We start from the raw sequence: 18,222 nt of genomic DNA, 5'->3' as shown, positions 1-18,222 counted from the left end.
TTTTTGTTAAACAAGCACCGGATGTTGGTGGTCCCCGGAGCAACAATAAGCCGCAGGAGATGGGGCCCGTAGCCCCCCCCCCTCCATTATTAAACTGCCCCGGGATCTGGCCCACCCAGGGAGCCCATGCTTTGTTTTATTACAATTTTGCTGCACAACCACCAGCGAATTCGCACCAAAATTGAGTTTTAACCCCGGCAGGGTCCCTGTGGGACACCCCCCACCATATCTTGGGGGTCGGTTATTGTTACCCTGCCCCCTTTTCATTATTTCTTGACATTTGTTTATGGAATTCTGCTTCAAGCAGAGTCCCAAGATGGCTGCCAACATTTGCTGGTTGAAGTGTTGGCAGCCAATCAAATTTCAGCACAGGTACGGTGAATCTGCAAGTCCACTGCAAGGATGCGCGTCCACAGATATCTATATTTTTTAACCTTAACTATCTCTAAAAATACTGAACTGACTTGCATCAAATCACAAAAACTACACCTTCTGTACCAACATCTAGCTTTCTGCCAAGATTTAGTGTAAATCTGTCCAGTGGTTTGGGCTGTAGTCGTGTTCAAAATCCCTATGGGAAAATCGTGTTTTGGGACCCCCCAACCCCCTTTTTCCTCAGCCCTCGCTTGACAGATCACTCTGAAACATTCAACACAGCAGCTGAACCGACTAAGGAAAAAGTTTTGAAAATTATGAGATGATTCGTCAAGCAGCGCCAAAGATATTGACAAAAAAAAATGCTCTTCCTATGGAAACTAGGTCCTAACTATAACTACCTACTGGCGACACACAGTAGGTAATATAGCTGTGATGTATACATCTATATATTCTTAGATATATCCCAAAACATTGTTCCTCCTCAAAGAATGTCGGCACTGCACAGTGATACATCCTCAACCCTTAAACCTTAACCACCTTAATCACCCTAAAATATAGTTGCTACCCAAATAACCCTACCCACACTAAAACCTAAAAACACCATAGCCACCCAATACCCTCACCCACCCTAGACCCTAAAAACACCTTTACCACCCAAATACCCTCACCCACCCTAGACCCCAAAAAAACCTTGCCACCCACATACTCTTAACCATCCTTAACCCTAAACATACCCTTGCCATCCAAATAAATGTACCCACTCTAAACCCAAAAATACCCCAACCACCCAAATATCCTTGCCACCCTAAGCCCTACAAATACCCTTGCCACCAAATACCTTCATCTACCCCAAAAGTACCTGTCACCCAAAACCCTCACCTACCCCTAAACCCTACAAACACTCTTGCCCTAATAATATATACTTATCTGTAAATACTTCAATTTTCGTTGTAACGGCATGCGTGGTAAAGGCATATGCCTTGTTAAATTTTGCATGGTAAAGGCATAGTATTGTAATGGATGCGTGGCAATGGTATTGAAAGGTAACTGTTGCTTTATGAAAGGCGCTACAATGCTTTTCTGCCCACGACTTCCAGCTTCATCTAGGAGACATAAGCTATGGATACAAAGTGAACTGACTTCAAGCCAATGTTTGGCACACTGTAAGCATAAAGACACGTCATCTGCATCATTTTGTATTGTTGGCAGGAAGAGGTGGGATATAGGAGATGGAGGCAGGTGTTTTAAACAACGCCAAACCATTCTGTCAGACATGGCCCACAAACAGTGGTGCAAACTCAGTCTTCTCCAGATATTGTTGCAAGGTAAACTGTAAATGGTTTTCATCAAACTGCATTTGCAAATTAAAACAATTTGAGTAGTTTTTTTGTGTATATTAGAGACATTGAATATTATATTCAACTGAAAAGGCCAGAGGGGCATCTAATTAGTTACATCCTCCCGGCAAATATGAGAAACACCTTAGCACTTCAGATATTCTTCACATTCTTGGTGGAATTGTAGGTACTCTTGATGCTATTTTTCTTTCTTTTCTTTCTTGTTTTGTTTTTATTGTTGCTGGCTGCTAAATCTGGCCTTGCCGCATCGCAGATAACACTGCTGTCTTCACATGAAAAGAAGTCACTCACTGGTGGAGGAGGGATTAACACTAATATAGGTGCTGATGTCAGTCTTGAGGGTCCCAACAGCAACCGTTGGCAGCCCTCAGATTTGGAAAGGATGTCGTCTACATCGTGGTTGATAAACTGGCTGGATATATATGAGAAGAGGAGTTGGCCTAACAGCTAGGGTGGTCGACCTCGAATTTGGGGAACTGGGTTCGAGTCTCGGCAATGACACTGAACATCCTGTGATTCTGGGCAAATCACTTAATAGTCCCATGCCTAATAAAAATGAATGTGTCCTCTTGTAATGCAACTGGTGCTGTGTAAAGCGCTCTGATACCCGATTCAGGTCAAGTTCGCGCTATATAAAACTCTTAAAAAAAAAAAAATATATATATATATATATATATCTATATATATATATATATATATATATATAGATATATATATATATATTCACTGAAAAAACCATAGGTTTCACACATGTTATAGTTAGCTGGACATTTTACTGATAAAAAACCAATGAAATTCCCCCGTTATAGTTACTGTAGGCAACTATAACTCACGCGACCGCAATCCTCTGCTGATGCTAATACTGTATTTAGACACTTATTTGCCCATATCTTCTTCCATTTAATTTTAGCTATACATATATTACAAATATTTTTTTTTCATAAAGACACATATGTCATCAGCAGAGGATTACGGTCGCGTGAGTTATAGTTGCCTACAGTAACTATAACGGGGGAATTTCATTGGTTTTTTATCAGTAAAATGTCCAGCTAACTATAACATGTGTGAAACCTATGGTTTTTTCAGTGAATTAGCAAGGTTTTTTAAATGCTATTTCCTAACTATAACGTGTGTGAAACCTATGGTTTTTTCAGTGAATTTGTACGGTTTTTTAAATGCTAAGTTACTTTACGCCATTTGTGGCGTGCGCGCCCACTTAACGCAGTTCGTTCCGTGCACGGTTTTTATCAACTTTAATAAGCCCTGTACATTTGGTGGCCTTCGGCCACCAAAAGCACAGGGGGTGAGGTCAATGTGGATAGTGTTTTTTTTATTTCGATTTTATAATTTCATGTTGCCAAAATTACGTTTTTTTTCTCTATTAATAAGCCCTGCACATTTGGTGGCCTGCGGCCACCAAAAGCACAGGGGGTGGGGTAAGTGTGGATAGTGTTTTTTTTATTTTTATTTTTTTACCGTAAGCGTACGGTAAGCGTACGGTAAGCGTACGGTAAGCGTACCCCGCGAAATTGCCGAAAAAAAAATAAAACCGTTTTTGCTCTTGGGGGATGTTTGGGGACTCCCTCAACATGACTATGTGGGAGGGAGTTGTCAAAACAGCCCCGTAACATGTTTTTGGCCATCATGTTTGATAAACAACACTCAGTGCGAGAGACAAAATGGCGGACGCCGCTTCCTGGTTTCGGCCGATTCGAATGTTTACTAAGATCTAAGAGCCAATCAGAATCGCGCTCGCGCACGCCACCGTAAGCTTACGGTAAGCGTACGGTAAGCGTACGGTAAGCGGGCTCAGATATATATATTGATTTAAAGGCTATTTTCTCAGAATCTACTGAACAGATTTACACCAAACCTACAAAAGGCACTTCCTTGACCTAGGGACTACCTCTCTGCCAAATTTCTAGTAATTCTGTTCAGCCGTTCGGGCTGTAGCTCGTTCTAAAGGTCCTATGGAAAAATGCATGGGAAAAACGCGTTTTGGGACCCCCCTTTTATCTCAGCCCCCGCTTGACGAATCCCCCCGAGACTTTCAGGGTAGGAGCGGAGCGTAGCGCCCCACCTATTTTGAGAAATTCGCGAGGATTCGTCGACCGGCGCCAAAGTTATTCAAAATAGAATGTTGAGGTTTTCCTATGGAAACGTGGTCCTAACTATAACTACCTACTGGCGACCGCCAGTAGGTAATATATATATATATATATATATATATATATATTCACTGAAAAAACCATAGGTTTCACACACGTTATAGTTAGGAATTAGCATTTTAAAAACCTTGCAAATTCACTTAAAAAACCATAGGTTTCACACATGTTATAGTTAGCTGGACATTTCAGTCGTGAAAAACCAATGAAATTCCCCCGTTATAGTTAGTGCAGGCAACTATAACTCACACGACCGCAATCCTCTGCTGATGACATATGTGTCTTTCTGAAAAATAAATATTTGTAATATATGTATAGCTAAAGATTAATGGAAGAAGACATGGGTGAATAAGTGACTAAATACAGTGATGTAATATCATCAGCAGAGGATTGCGGTCGCGTGAGTTATAGTTGCCTGCACTAACTATAACATGTGTGCCCACGTTACGCTAGATGGGCCATGTACGCACGATGCGCTTCGCGCACCGTGCGCACATGGAGGACATATGATGCACTTCGTTTTGAAAGGTAATATTTTAATTTTTCGTATATGTTATAAGCCATGCACAATAGGTGCCCTTCGGGCACCATTTGCACACGGGGTGGAGAGAGTGTGGATAATTTTTTTTTTTTATTATTATTTTTTTTTAATATTTTAGTTTAACTCATCTCTAATAAGCCATGCACAATTGGTGCCGTTCGGGCACCCATTGCACACGGGGTGGGGAGAGTGTGGAATTTTTTTTTTTTTTAATAATTTTTTACCGTACGTAAGGGTAATCGGCGAAATTAGCGAAAAAATAAAAATTCCGTTTTTGGCCTTGGGGGATCTTTGGGGACTCCCTCAACATTGCTATGTGTGTGGGAGCTGTCTAAACAGCCCCTTTACATGTTTTTGTGCTTTATATTTTAAACATCACTCTCAGTGCGAGAGAGAAAATGGCGGCCGCCGCTTCCTGGTTTCGGCCCATTCGAATGTTTACTAAGATCTAAGAGCCAATCAGAATCGCGCTCGCGCACGCCACCGTACGCGTACGGTAAGCGTACCGTAAGCGCACCGTAAGCTGGCTCAGATATATATATTGATTTAAAGGCTATTTTCTCAGAATCTACTGAACAGATTTACACCAAACCTACAAAAGGCACTCCCTTGACCTGAGGACTACCTCTCTGCCAAATTTCTAGTAATTCTGTTCAGCCGTTCGGGCTGTAGCCCTGTCTAAAGGTCCTATGGAAAAATGCATGGGAAAAACGCGTTTTGGGACCACCCTTTTATCTCAGCCCCCGCTTGACGAATCCCCCCGAGACTTTCAGGGAAGGAGCGGAGCGTAGCGCCCCACCTATTTTGAAAACTTCGCGAGGATTCGTCGACCGGCGCCAAAGTTATTCAAAATAGAATGTTGCGGATTTCCTATGGAAACGTGGTCCTAACTATAACTACCTACTGGCGACCGCCAGTAGGTAATATATATATATATATATATGGCAGAAAGCATCTCCAGTGTCGGTGTCTGATTTTCATGTGAAGTCGGATTTGGTTGGAATATATATATATATATTCACTGAAAAAACCATAGGTTTCAGGGGTGTTATAGTTAGCTGGACTTTTCACTTGTACAAAACCATTGAAATTCCCCCGTTATAGTTACTTCAGCTAACTATAACTCGCGCGCCCGCAATGCACTGCTGATGACGTCACATATTACATCACTCATGACATGGTCAGTGACATCACTGATGACATCTCAAATGACATCACTGATGACATCACTGATGACATCAGCCAGTGAATGTCTGTTTTTCTGAAAATTAAATAGGTTTTATATATGTATATCTCAAGGTCGATGGAAGAATAAATGGGTATATAAGTGTCTAAATGAATGATTTGTTTTTGAAAAATTGATTGTGTAACTGACTGATTAAGTGTATCATAGTGAATACATGGCTTAGTGAGTAATGTTTAAATATGTAAATATCTGTATCAGTCTCTCACTTTGTGTATAAGTGGCTGCATGGGTTGGTGAGTAGCTACATGGGTGTCTATATAGGTTATTAGTTGGTTTTTTGAGTATCAGTCCGAGTGTCTGCATGGTTCGGTGGGGGGTATTACGTAGTGCATAGGTGCATGAATGAGTGACTCACTGTATGTGTTGAAGACAGCATGTGTGGAGGACTGTATGGGTGGATGAGTGTGTGTATGGGTGTGTTAGTGAGTGAATGACTGTCTCAATAGTGTCTTTATGAGTAACTACATATGTTTTAAACTAGTATATGTGACTATTGGTGTATATAAGTGAGTATATGTGAGAGTGAGAGATTGAAAGAGTTCCTGTATGAATAAGTATGTGTTTCTATAAGTGATTGTTTAAAAGACTAAGTATGTGTAAGTTTCCGTAGAAGTAAGTGTGGTGGTGTGTGTATAACTGTATATGCAAGTAAATGTATGTTTGATTCTTTATTAGCAAGAGTGACTATGTGTGTGAGTAACTCTATGGATGAGTGGCATTGTGTAACAGGATGTATAGGTGTATGAGTACATATGATGAGTGAGTACATGTATGAGTGACTGTATAGGACTGTTGGTGAATGAGTGGATGTGTATGTGGATCTTAGAATTACTGAAGAGGTTGTTGTAACTGGTATTGGTATGTCCATTGTTTTGAAAATTTTAGTCTCTATTTTTGAATGTGTGTATCAAAGGTTATATTAGGGTGAGAGGAGGTCTGCCACTCTATCACAAGGATGATGTCATCAGTGATGTCATAAGTGATGTCATTTGAGATGTCATCAGTGATGTCATGAGTGATGTCACTGACCATGTCATGAGTGATGTAATATGTGATGTCATCAGCAGTGCATTGCGGGCGCGCGAGTTATAGTTAGCTGAACTAACTATAACGGGGGAATTTCAATGGTTTTGTACAAGTGAAAAGTCCAGCTAACTATAACACCCCTGAAACCTATGGTTTTTTCAGTGAATTTCTGAGGTTTTTTAAATGCTAATTCCTAACTATAACGTGCCTGAAACCTATGGTTTTTTCTGTGAATTTCAAAGGTTTTTTAAATGCTAATTTCTAACTATGCCTACAGAGATAGGACATGTGAAAAAAGAAGAAAAAATGCACAGAAAGAAAAAAAAGAAGTGCAGAAAGAAGCAACAGAAGTCCTCAAAGACGAAGAAAAGTGCAGGAAGAAGGATAACGTGCACAAAGAACAAAAAGAAGAGCAGAAAGAATCCTTGTTGCAAAATCATCCTGTACCCTCAACTTTTTCAGACGGATACTGGTGGTAACTGAGTCTGACTAACCAGTCCTAGAGCCAGTGCTATGTTAAAAGACACTTAGAATACAGTGAAAACACCTACATACACTAGGGAACATTATGCGTTGGGGTTCCCCTGTGATTAGCAGGACCTCCTCTGTAAGCCCCTAGTATATAATTGGGCAGGGGGATTAAAACTACCTCTTAAAACAGGCCACAGGGCGTTTTTGCACACGTTAACTCAGGCCCCGTCCCCTCCCTTCACCACTGTGTAAACACGCCCTGTGTCCGTTTTTAGTTGGGAGATTAAGTTCATTTGAATCCTGAGGGTCCCTAGGGTCCAACTAGCCCACTAGGTACCTCCAGTAAGTGCCACAGAGCTGCGTTGCAGAGAGGTGTAAAAAGTGGCACAGCCTGGACCACCTCTCTGCAATGCAGCTCAGTGGCGCTTACTGGAAGCACTTGGTGGGCTAGTTAGCCCCCAGGGGCCCTCAGTATTGAAGGGAAATTATATCCCCAATTTAAAACGTGCCATAGTGCGTGTTTGCACACGTCACCTCAGGCCCCGTCCCCTCCCTTCACCACTGTGTAAACGCGCCCTGTGGCTGTTCTAAGTTGAGAGATTAAGTCCCCTTGAATCCTAAGGGTCCCTAGGGTCACACTTGACCAGTAGGTACCTCCAGTAAGCGCCACAGAGCTGCGTTGCAGAGAGGTGTAAAAAGGGTCTTGGCCTCAGAACACCTGTCTGCAGCGCAGCTCCCTGGCGCATACTGGAGATGCCTGTTGGGCTAGTTGGCCCTCAGGGACCCTCAGTATTGAAGAGGAATTAATTCCCCAACTTACAACTCGCCAGGGGGCGCGTTTGCAGAGTGCTGCAAGGAGGGGGCGTGGCCTCCGGCACAATGCCAGTCTTTTATTTATTTTAATTTTTTAAGAAGGGGGGCTGTGTGGTTCCCCTTCTTATTCTAATTTATTGGCCCTGATGACCCCATCCCCCAGGGCCTGTCTCCTAATTATATTGTTTTGACCCCAATCCCCAGGGCCGGCCACTGTTTTTTTATTATTTTAAAAAAATATATATTTATCGACACACCTAGGACATCCTGGACAAACCGTACGTACCTATCACCATGACGATTTGAGTGATATTCATTAAAAGGCGACAATGCATACAATGAATCCACGTGGAATGTATTTACACCACTAGTGAAGTTCTGACATGTCTGATGCCCTACCGTGCCTAATCCCGGTAGACACCCTTGTCGTTTATTTATACAAACATGGGTAGCTATTGACGGGCACATTTAATACACATGCACACCAAGCCATTCAAAGGGGATTCGACAAAAATTCGACCAAAGCTTTGTAAGAAACACCCCTCACTGTTAATAAAACACAAGTCCACTGCCGGATGTGTAATACTTTTTATTTTACTCTCTGGAAAGGGGACGAACATCATTTGAGAGTCACAGCGCGCTCCTGGCAGAGCCCAATGCTGTGTTACACCCACCATTGCCTGCCGAGTGCCACACACCTCTGTGTTGTATTCCACCAGCTAGTGCATATGCTATGACACTCTCTAGCCCATGTGCACTGTAACACCACCCCGTGAATATGTCATGCCACACTTGTCTTCGCACGGGTTATATTGCCCCATCTAACGTGCCTTCCTCGATGCCTATGTTATAATGCACAGTGCTTTGCCATACATATTACAATCTGGGATCCATATCTTTGTCACAGTGCATATGCAACGTTACACTCCCCAGCACATATTTTATATTACAACTTTAGAGACTAGTTAGGTTACACATCACTGCCCTGTGCATATTACACTCCAAGACGCACATCGCATAGCACGCGCTAGTGCCTGTGCTATCTCGCGCTCTCCAATGAATCTGTCATTGCGCACAATGTATTGCATATTATATTTCACGCCCGGTTCATCTTATATCACACTTTTTGGTGCATAGTTTATACCATACACTATATCTAGTTTTCATTTTCAATCGTGCTCTCAGGACTATGTTCTATATAACACTGTGTTCACCTACCCTTTTCACGGGCATTACATTTTGCGATGGGGGTGGAGGGTCAGGGGGTGTTTCTGCCAAGTGAGCCCGGAGTCACAGTCACAAACGTCCTCTTCTTCCTGAATAAAAGTGAGACTATGCTGCATACTTGTTCATATTTTAAGTAGTTCGCACAGACACACGTTTTAAAAACAATAAAGTTCCTAATACCCGCCTTCTCTGAACAGTTAGCTTGCTGCCCCATCCCCCTCCTCCCTATCCTCTGTTGTGTGAATCCATGGACTAGCCTCCTCCCTCCTGCCATGCATGGTCATGCTGCCACTGCCCTCAATTTAGTATGATGTACCAGTCCCCTCCTCCTGCCCTCCATTGCCCAATTCTATGCCCCATCATTGACCTCCTGCTTAGCCTCTGTGCTTAGCTTGCTGCCCCTTTTCTCCTTCCCCCTGCCCTCCGATGTCTTTGTGCATGCCCCTGCTCCATCCTTTTTGCCCACCATGTTCCATGGAGCTGCCACTCCTATCTACTCTGAGTGTTCTGTTGAGCTGCCACTCCCCTCCCACCTGCCTAGCATTGTCAGATGACTGTAACCTGTCCCTGCCACCTCCACCCTGCCTGTCCACATGCCATGCCCCTATCCTCTTCCTCCTGTCCTACATGGTCCATTGTACTGCCACACCCGTCTGCCCTCCCTGGTCTGTTGTGCTGCAACTGCTCCTCCTGCCTGCCCCATGCGGTCTGTTGTGAGGCCCCTTCCCCTGAACTTTCTTGTCTGTGCACAGGTCCTGACCATCCCTTCTATCCTCCATCGTCCTTTGTGCATGCCCCTGCACCCTCCTTCTTGCCCATCATAGCCATTGTGCTGCCACTAACCCTCCCACTTGCCATGCATGGTCTTCTGTGCTGCCATGGCCCCTCCCACCTTCCCTGTGTGGTCAGTTAGCTGCCCCTGACCCCCTCCCACCTTCCCTCCATGGTCTGTGTGTATGCCATCACAGTCTCACTGTTGCTCTTCATGGTGTGTCTTGCTTCTAGTGCCCATCCTGCCTGACCTCCATGGCTATCTTGCTGCTCCTGCCCTGCCCCCTTGCCCCCAGCCCTCTGTTTACATGTGCAGACCCCTACTCCCTCCCTCCTGGCTTGTCCGTTCCATTGTAATGCCCCTGATCCTTCCCTCCTGCCCTTTATGGTCTGTTATGCTGCAGCTTTCTCTCCTGTCTGTCCATTATGGTCAGCTAGCTACCATTGCCTCTTGCCCCTCTGTTCTCTGTTGTCCATGTGCATGGTCCTGTCCCCTCCCTCTTGCTTTCGATGGATTGTTGTGCTGCACTCCCGTCCCGCATGCCCTGTGTGGTGTATTGTGCTGCTGCAAACCCTGATGCCTGCCCTGCAGGGTCGGTTTGGTGCACCTCTCCATGTCCCTCCTGTCCTCTGTTATCCAAGTCCATGTCCCTACCCCATTTCCTTCCATGATCCAATGTACCATACTTGCGAACATTTTGAACTTGGTAAGAGGGAGATTTTGAAAAAAAACTGAGGTATTGATTTTCCCCTTTGAGTTACATTGAAAAAGAGGAGATTGTAGACAGGAGACAGATCAAATAAAGCCCATTTGAGCTTAAAAACATTGGACGTTTCCTGGCTGAATCGGGTCTGTTGGCATGTATGGTTGTACTACCATTGCCTCTTCCTTCTGCCCACAATGGTCTATTACATTGCCACAGCCTCTCTTGCAAGTCCTGTATTGTTGGTTTGTTGCCCCTGCCCCCCTTTCCACTGCCCTCCATAGTCTGTTGTGCTGCCACGGCCCTTCCTGCCTGCTCAGTGTGGTCAAATTGTTGCCTTGTGATTAAACAAAGAGGACTAGCTTAAGTTGACCAAAGTGTTACAGTACTCAAATTAGTTCTGTCACGGGCACCTTGTTGGTGTATTCATGAAGCCCTCACCCACCAACCTAGTTGGTGGCATGCTTCATCATCGGGCCCACCCAGTGACACCTAGTATGTCCCGGGTGTGCTACGACGCCTGATTACAGCGGAGCTGGTATATTGCTGAGAGTGCAGTGAGGTTGGGTGAGTTGTGATTTAAAACGGCTTGGTGGTGGTCCCAGTACCCGAGGGTAAATTAAATTTTAATAACTGGGCCGTCACCAGCGGTTAAAAGTAAGGCTACAGGACGCGTGAGGGTGGCGAGTTACTGCCCCCTGCGTCCTTCAGATGGTCGACATGTTTCAGCCAGTGCCTTAGAGTATTCTGGCTTTCCTCAGGACCGTTTTTTAAAAAAAGGTGTGGTGAAATAAAACAGACTTAGTGTTATGGTACAGGCTATGTGATACACTCACTAAGGCGCTTTTCTATATGTGAGAGGGGGATTCCCTTCTCATGCATACGCTTTGGGTTATTAGCCAAGGCTTCCTGGAGGGAAGCGGTAAGGGGATGACCAGTCTTTCTGGTCAGTGCCTGCCTTGTACCTGTTGTCCCGCCGCCGTCCTCCGCATAAATTGTTGCCTTTGCACCCTCCTACCTGCCTTCAATTTTCAGAGTCCGTGCCCCTGGCCTCTGCCTCTCAACAGTATCCTAATGAACAACTAGATTGCTAACATTCTATATTCATTACAAAAGTGTGGAACGCCTGACGTCATCTTGATGTAATCAAAACTGTAATACCTAGAGCATTTCCTTTAGAAATTACATATATGAGAGGGTCTTATTGGCATCAAAATTATGGTTAGTGCTCTAAAAGACTAAAATAAGGACATATTTTCTGAGTTTTCAAATAGCGACAAAGCACTTTTAAATTATTTGTTATCTTTATGTTTTTTTTATCCAGTTGACCACTTGATTAAATGTTGCACTTAGGGGAGAGGATGTGGTGTTACTTCCAGAACTGCAGACTTTGCAACTGGGGAACCAGGTTGGAGTTTCTGCTTCAGCTCGACATTCTGTGATTCTGGTCAAATCACTTAATCTCCCCATGTCTACAACCAAAATGAATTTGTTCTTGTGTGATGTAACCAATGCTCATGTAAAGCACTCCAATACCTGACAAGTCTGCACTATATAACACTGCAAAAACACAAAATAATAAGTGTTTTGCACACTCCTGTCATTGGGCTATATCTGGGCTACATCTGGGTGATTTTGGGCTACATTTGGGCTCTTTTGTCTCCGGTGGCCATCTTCGGAGATTTATTTGTTATGAAGTTTCCTAATTTCCTCATGTACTGCAGTCTCCTCAGTAGGAAATGCTTTCAGTTTTTTACTTTGATTCCATCATGAAGATATTCAGATATGTCACACATTTGCCATAAATTCTGAAAGTTAGCACTCTAGTTGCTCATTAGATCACTGTAGTAAAACTACTGTTCACCATGGAAGTCTGCTCCTGGTATTAAAAGTGCATGTTTCAGTCTGCATGTCAGAATTTTTTAATGAAATAGAAGAGGATTTGAGAAGTCACTCAAAATGTGCCCTCATTTTCTTTCTTCAGCATTAATCATAATTTCTATGGCAAAATGAACCCCCTCATTGTGTTCCTTTTTAAATTAAATGTTTTAAGTGTTACCAGTTTATTCCAATCAAGATGGCTTCAGGTGTGCCATACGTTTGTCATAATGAAGACAGTAAGCGCTCTAGTTGTTTTTAAGAACACTCTGGGACATTCTGTCATTGGGCTATACTTGGGCTACATCTGGGTGATATTTGGGCTACATTTGGGCTCTTTTGTCTCTGGTGGCCATCGTGGGAGACTTATTTGTTATGAAGTTTCCTAATTTCCTCATTTACTGCAGTCTCCTCAGTAAGAAATACTTTCAGTTTTTTTTACTTTGATTCCATCAAGAAGGCATTCAGATGTGTCACACATTTGCCATAAATTCAGAACGTTAGCACTCTTTTTGCTCATTAGATCACTGTAGTAAAGCTACTGCTCACCAGGGAAAACTGCTGCTGGTATTGAAAGTGCATGTTTCAGTCTGCATGTCAGAATTTTTTAATGAAATAAAAGAGGATTTTAGAAGTTAAAATGTGCCCTAGTTTTTCTTTCTGCAGCACTAATCATACTTGTTATGGAAAAATGAACCCCCTCATTTTGTTCCTTTTAAAATTAAATGTTTTAAGAGTTACCACTTTAATCCACGCAAGATGGCTTCAGGTGTGCCATACGTTTATCATAAGTAGGACTGTTAGCGCTCTAGTTGTTCTTTGGAACACTCTGGAAAGCTGCAGTAGAACACAAAGGAATCAACTGACAGTCTCTGCCCTTGTTGGATGTACATGTTTTACTGAGAATGTCAGACTTTTTTTTTTTTTTTTTTTTTTTTTTTTTTTAAACTTTTTTTATTGAGTTTTGAAAAACAGAACAATGCAAGAATATCGGCTGTACAGATCTGTAGGCACAAGTGCGGAGATACATCATTACACTCTTCCCTCATATACAAGCAGCAGTTCGATTGTATGACAGCAGACCATAGATAGACCCCCCATCCAGAGCCCACCCTTCTCCTCCGCCCGTGCCCATCGAAGGGAAATGATTCAGTCAGGACTCCCCAACCATCTGCAGTGGGCACCCCCATGGTCGGCACATCTCCACCTATGCAGCCCGCGCCGCGTGCACTCATTCCCCCCAATTCCCCACAGGGAGGACCATCAGAGCTACCCCACCCCTGTGGGTACTATTCCAGAGCTGGCACGCGGTGGGGAAGCGCACGGGAGGTTAGCGATATAGGTCTTGTAGGGGCCCCAGATATCCTTGGGACGCGCAACTGCAGGGAGGAGACTAGCATATATCTCGCTGTTTGTGCTGCAATAAGCCATTGACGTGAGCCACGTCTCGGCAGTGGGGGCCGACCTACCGCCCCAATGCTTTGCCACCTCCCTCTTGGCGAGCAGCAGGCCCAGGGAGGCAAGCCTGCGGACGCCCTTGGGGAAGTTCACTGTATAGCCCAGTAATGCAACCTCAGGAGTGGGAACCAGCGTGAGTTCCAACATAGCGCCAAGGATCTCGTGGACCTGCGTCCAGTATGGTTGCAGTCTGGGGCACGTCCAGGACAGGTGTGCAAAGTCAGCGTGTGGTGCAGCGCATTTCCAACATGTGTGCGGGCGTGCCGGGTCAATGGCGTGGAGCCTAGCTGGGGTCATGTAGCAGCGGCGAAGAAATTTATAATGGAGGAGCTTATGCCGGAGAATGTCAGACTTCATTCTCACATGACTGAGAAAGATAATGTGAATTTACAGAAAATAAGCTCTCAGTTTAGCTTATAGATCACCTTCCAAACCTCTGTGGGAAAAGCATGAGAAAATATTTTTCTCTCAATCATGATATCCCAGCAGAAGGCTTTTTCACATGGTGAAATCACCTTAGAACATACCACAATTCCTAAAATGAGTATGGTACCATCAACAAATGATTTATAATGTAACTAAAGTCTTAAAACCTTCTATTAACTGCAATGCTTTTTAATGAGGTGCTATCATGTATATTGGTCCCAAGATGGCTGCCAACACTTCTTGGATGAAGTGCTGACAGCCAATCAGATCTCAGGATGAGATGTGTGGTTAGGCTCCGCCCACATATATATATGATTTTACTTTTGATTTTCTCAGGAACTACTGAACAGATTGACACCAGACCTGCAAAAGGCACTTCCCTGAGCTGAGGACTACCTCTTTGCCAAATTTCAAGTAATTCTGTTCAGCCGTTCGGGCTGTACCTTGGACTAAAGGTCCCTATGGAAAATTGCATGGGGAAACCGCGTTTTGGGACCCCCCTTTTTTCTCAGCCCCGCTTGACGAATCCCCCCGAGACTTTCAGGGTCGGAGCGGAGCGCCCCACCTATTTTGAAAATTTCGCGAGGATTCGTCAACCGGCGCCAAAGTTATTCCAAATAGAATGTTGCGGATTTCCTATGGAAACACGGTCCTAACTATAACTATCTACTGGCGACCGCCAGTAGATAATTATATATATATATATATAATAGAGGCAAATGCAGCACACAAACACTTTAATTGAAGGAAAATGCGCATTTTTCATTATACTGCAGGATCATATCAAATCTTGTGCGCATCTTTCTCCTATTTCCTATGTTCCAAAAGCACGTCTTAGACACACTTGATTGTATGCATGTGTCAAGCATGCAGGGGTGACTTGTGGACCATACAGGAACCTTCCAAGGCCTGTGGGCATCAAAGACACCTGAAGGAATCTCCCTTGGAGTGAAGGAGTCACTCCCCTGCATTTGGAGGCACCGCAACTAAGTCGACCGGTCTGCTGATCCTGAGCTCCTCCAGACTCCGTAAGGTTCTGTAATACAGGTGGTGGTTTTTCGCAGCTCCCAAGGCCTGCCCTGTCCTCTCACCAAGGTTGAGGCCAGTATCCCTCGTGGGAGTTGCAATAACCAAACCCCTGTGAACCGCTTCAACTTGCAGTTGCAAAGGCTTCTTGATTTCCTTCCAAGAATATCTTCAGGCTCCAAGTAGCCCCAACCTCGAGCACCTCCAGTGACCAGAATCTTCAGCAACACCGCATTGTGAGCACCGTGGCCTGCATCGTTTGGTGAGCTGCTTGAGGTCCTCTTGCGACTCAGTGCCTCCGGCCTGTGGGCACATTTGAGGGTCACACTTGTTTCTTTTGGGCTCCTCTGAGTGCTCGGGCCTGCCCCGATTCCCCTGCTTTTGGTGAGTCCCTTGGACCTTGCTGGTCCCGATGTTGCTCCTTCTTCAATTACTGCGTTTTTTGCATTTGCCAAGGCTTGTTGGTGCTCCCGCCAGACACCGACCCCCTCAACACCCGGCATCCTTCGTGGGACAGCTCGGGCACGGCTCCTTGTCTTCCTCAGAATTGCCTGGTCCTCACAGCTGCTGCAGAGTCAAGGTCATCGTCACCCATCCTGCAACATCTGACATTGGAGATCATTCGTCTTTCAAGTCTCCTAGTCACTCCTCTGCTTGCAAGTACCTCTCATCTAGAATCCACCTTCAGATTCCACCGGACACTTTCTTCTTCTTAAACAGTAGCACTTTCCTGAAGGCCTCTATTGTGTTTGATGGCGGTTTCCGATACCACTTCACACGTATGCACCCGGCTTCCCTGGTGTAGGTAAAATGGGTACTAGGGTATCCATAGGTGGAGTGGCTCTCCAACCTTCTGTCTCCCACAGGGTTTCTTCAGGGCCCACTGGGAAGGGTCCTTAATCTTTAAAAATTCAACCGCGACTTACCTGTAGAGTTGTAGGGAGCACGCCGTTTTGTTCCCACGCGGCACATGCTCTCTGTGGGGTACATATCTACTCATCTTGGGTGGTTCCTTGGGTCCCCAGCATTTCTTTGTCCTCTTGACCTTGTCTTGACCAGAGTCGTGGTTCTTATACCACTTTCTTAGTATATAGTTTGGTCCCCCCCTGAGGTTCACTGTGTATTTAGTGCCATTTACTGTATTTCTATGCAAAGTATTATGTGCATTGTGTTTATCTCCGTGTAGGAGATATCTAAACGTGTTAGGGAGTATTATATAATAAATAGTTAATTTTATAAATACCTTGTGTGATTCTGTTTCACTTAATCTCTACTATAAGATTGCATTCTGGTAAAACAAGCTGCTTTACACTCCTCCGGGACTACGCCTGAAGGCTGCTGTCTACAGCTACCACTTAGAGAGCTTTCTAAGGTTGTCCAATACCCCTTAAATCACCATAAGGGTTGTCTGGACTGGCGCAAGGTGCCCACTTACATTAGTGGACATCATATACCAGGCCAGCTTCTCATATTGGTGTGCAGCGGTTGGAATACAAGCCTGCATCGTTTTACCAGATAAATCTTTGTGTTGCTTAATTTAATTAAGTCAAGGATCTAGCACACCCTTTCTCCAAACTCAGAGTTTAGTTCCCACAAGGTTGGGTAGGTGCAACACCCCTCCACACTCCCTTGGAGGACATATTGTCTTCCAAAGGAGATGCCAGTGGCTCTCTGACTGCTAGATACAGTGAACCTTCATTACAAGAACTGAAAGCACTGTGTGCCTCTAGAAAGTTAAAGACAGGAAAGGGTGCCAACACCCAACACCTCCTAGAGGCATTACTGTTAGATGGCCTACAGAAAACTAGTGGGTCGGATGAACAGGAAAGAGTGGGTGGGCAGGGGACTGAAAGTAGGCCAGGAGGGAAGCCCCTCTTTGACCTTGAATCAAACCCTGAGCAGGAGGAGCCTAATGACTCCCACTGATCTCCCAGAGGATACTGCAGGTGTTTAAAAAAAACGTTTTTTTTAATCCCACTCACTGGCCACACCCGTTAACTACCAGCTGCCACTGTGCAGTGGCGGCTCCTCCCCTAGGGAGGAGGAGTGTTGCCCCACTGCTCTCAGAGCAGTGGGAAAGGGGAAAATAAAATGATAACATTATTATCATTTTATTTTTCGTAGCTACGGGTTAGGATTGGGTGGGCTAGTGTCACAGGGAGGAACAGTGTTCTGTGCACAATAAGTGCATACGACGGTTTGCCGGCCATCTTGGGCCGACCAAACAGTCACGCACACTTAGCATGTTCTCCACCGGGCTGTATTGTACAGCCTGGGTGGAGAACATACCAGGCTTCCAGTCCCTGTCTGAGTGCCGAACCATGTCGCTCAGACCATCCCGGAAGCAGGAAGCATACAGGCTCCCCATAGCCAATAACAACACTGCTGTCATACTGGTGACAGCAGCATCATGATTGGCTTAGAAGAGCCTGTGTGCTTCCTGCTTCCGGGACTCGGAGTCGGAAAGAGAAGCAGAGGAGAGACCACAGAGGAGAGACGGCGGGCGTGAAGGTAAATGATTTTAATATTATGTTTTTTCATGGTAGGCAGAATGCTACAGTGCACAACGGTAAGGATAACAATGACTGCTTCCAAATTCTGTCTGCAAGAGCAGGAAAATTAGATTGGGTGCAATTAAATGGAGCTCAATCAAGTTTGGGTGTTGGCGAGGCTCTATTGGGCATAGGCAATGGAAATCAGTGAAACAAAGGGGAAGAGACAAAGCGAATAGAAG

The 18,222-nt window shown here is 44.7% G+C and overlaps 1 protein-coding gene across 3 annotated transcripts in view; it reads right to left on the bottom strand.

Annotated features, from left to right (window-relative positions):
* The window catches only part of TUBGCP4 (tubulin gamma complex component 4), a 491,481-nt gene that overhangs the window by 377,220 nt on the left and 96,039 nt on the right, over window positions 1-18,222 (bottom strand). The window lies entirely within an intron of this gene.

Source organism: Triturus cristatus, chromosome 3_1 (genome assembly GCF_964204655.1).
Source record: "Triturus cristatus chromosome 3_1, aTriCri1.1, whole genome shotgun sequence".
Taxonomy (NCBI): Eukaryota; Metazoa; Chordata; class Amphibia; order Caudata; family Salamandridae; genus Triturus; species Triturus cristatus.
The sequence above is the reverse complement of the archived record's forward strand: the minus strand, read 5'-3'. Positions and strand labels throughout refer to the sequence as shown.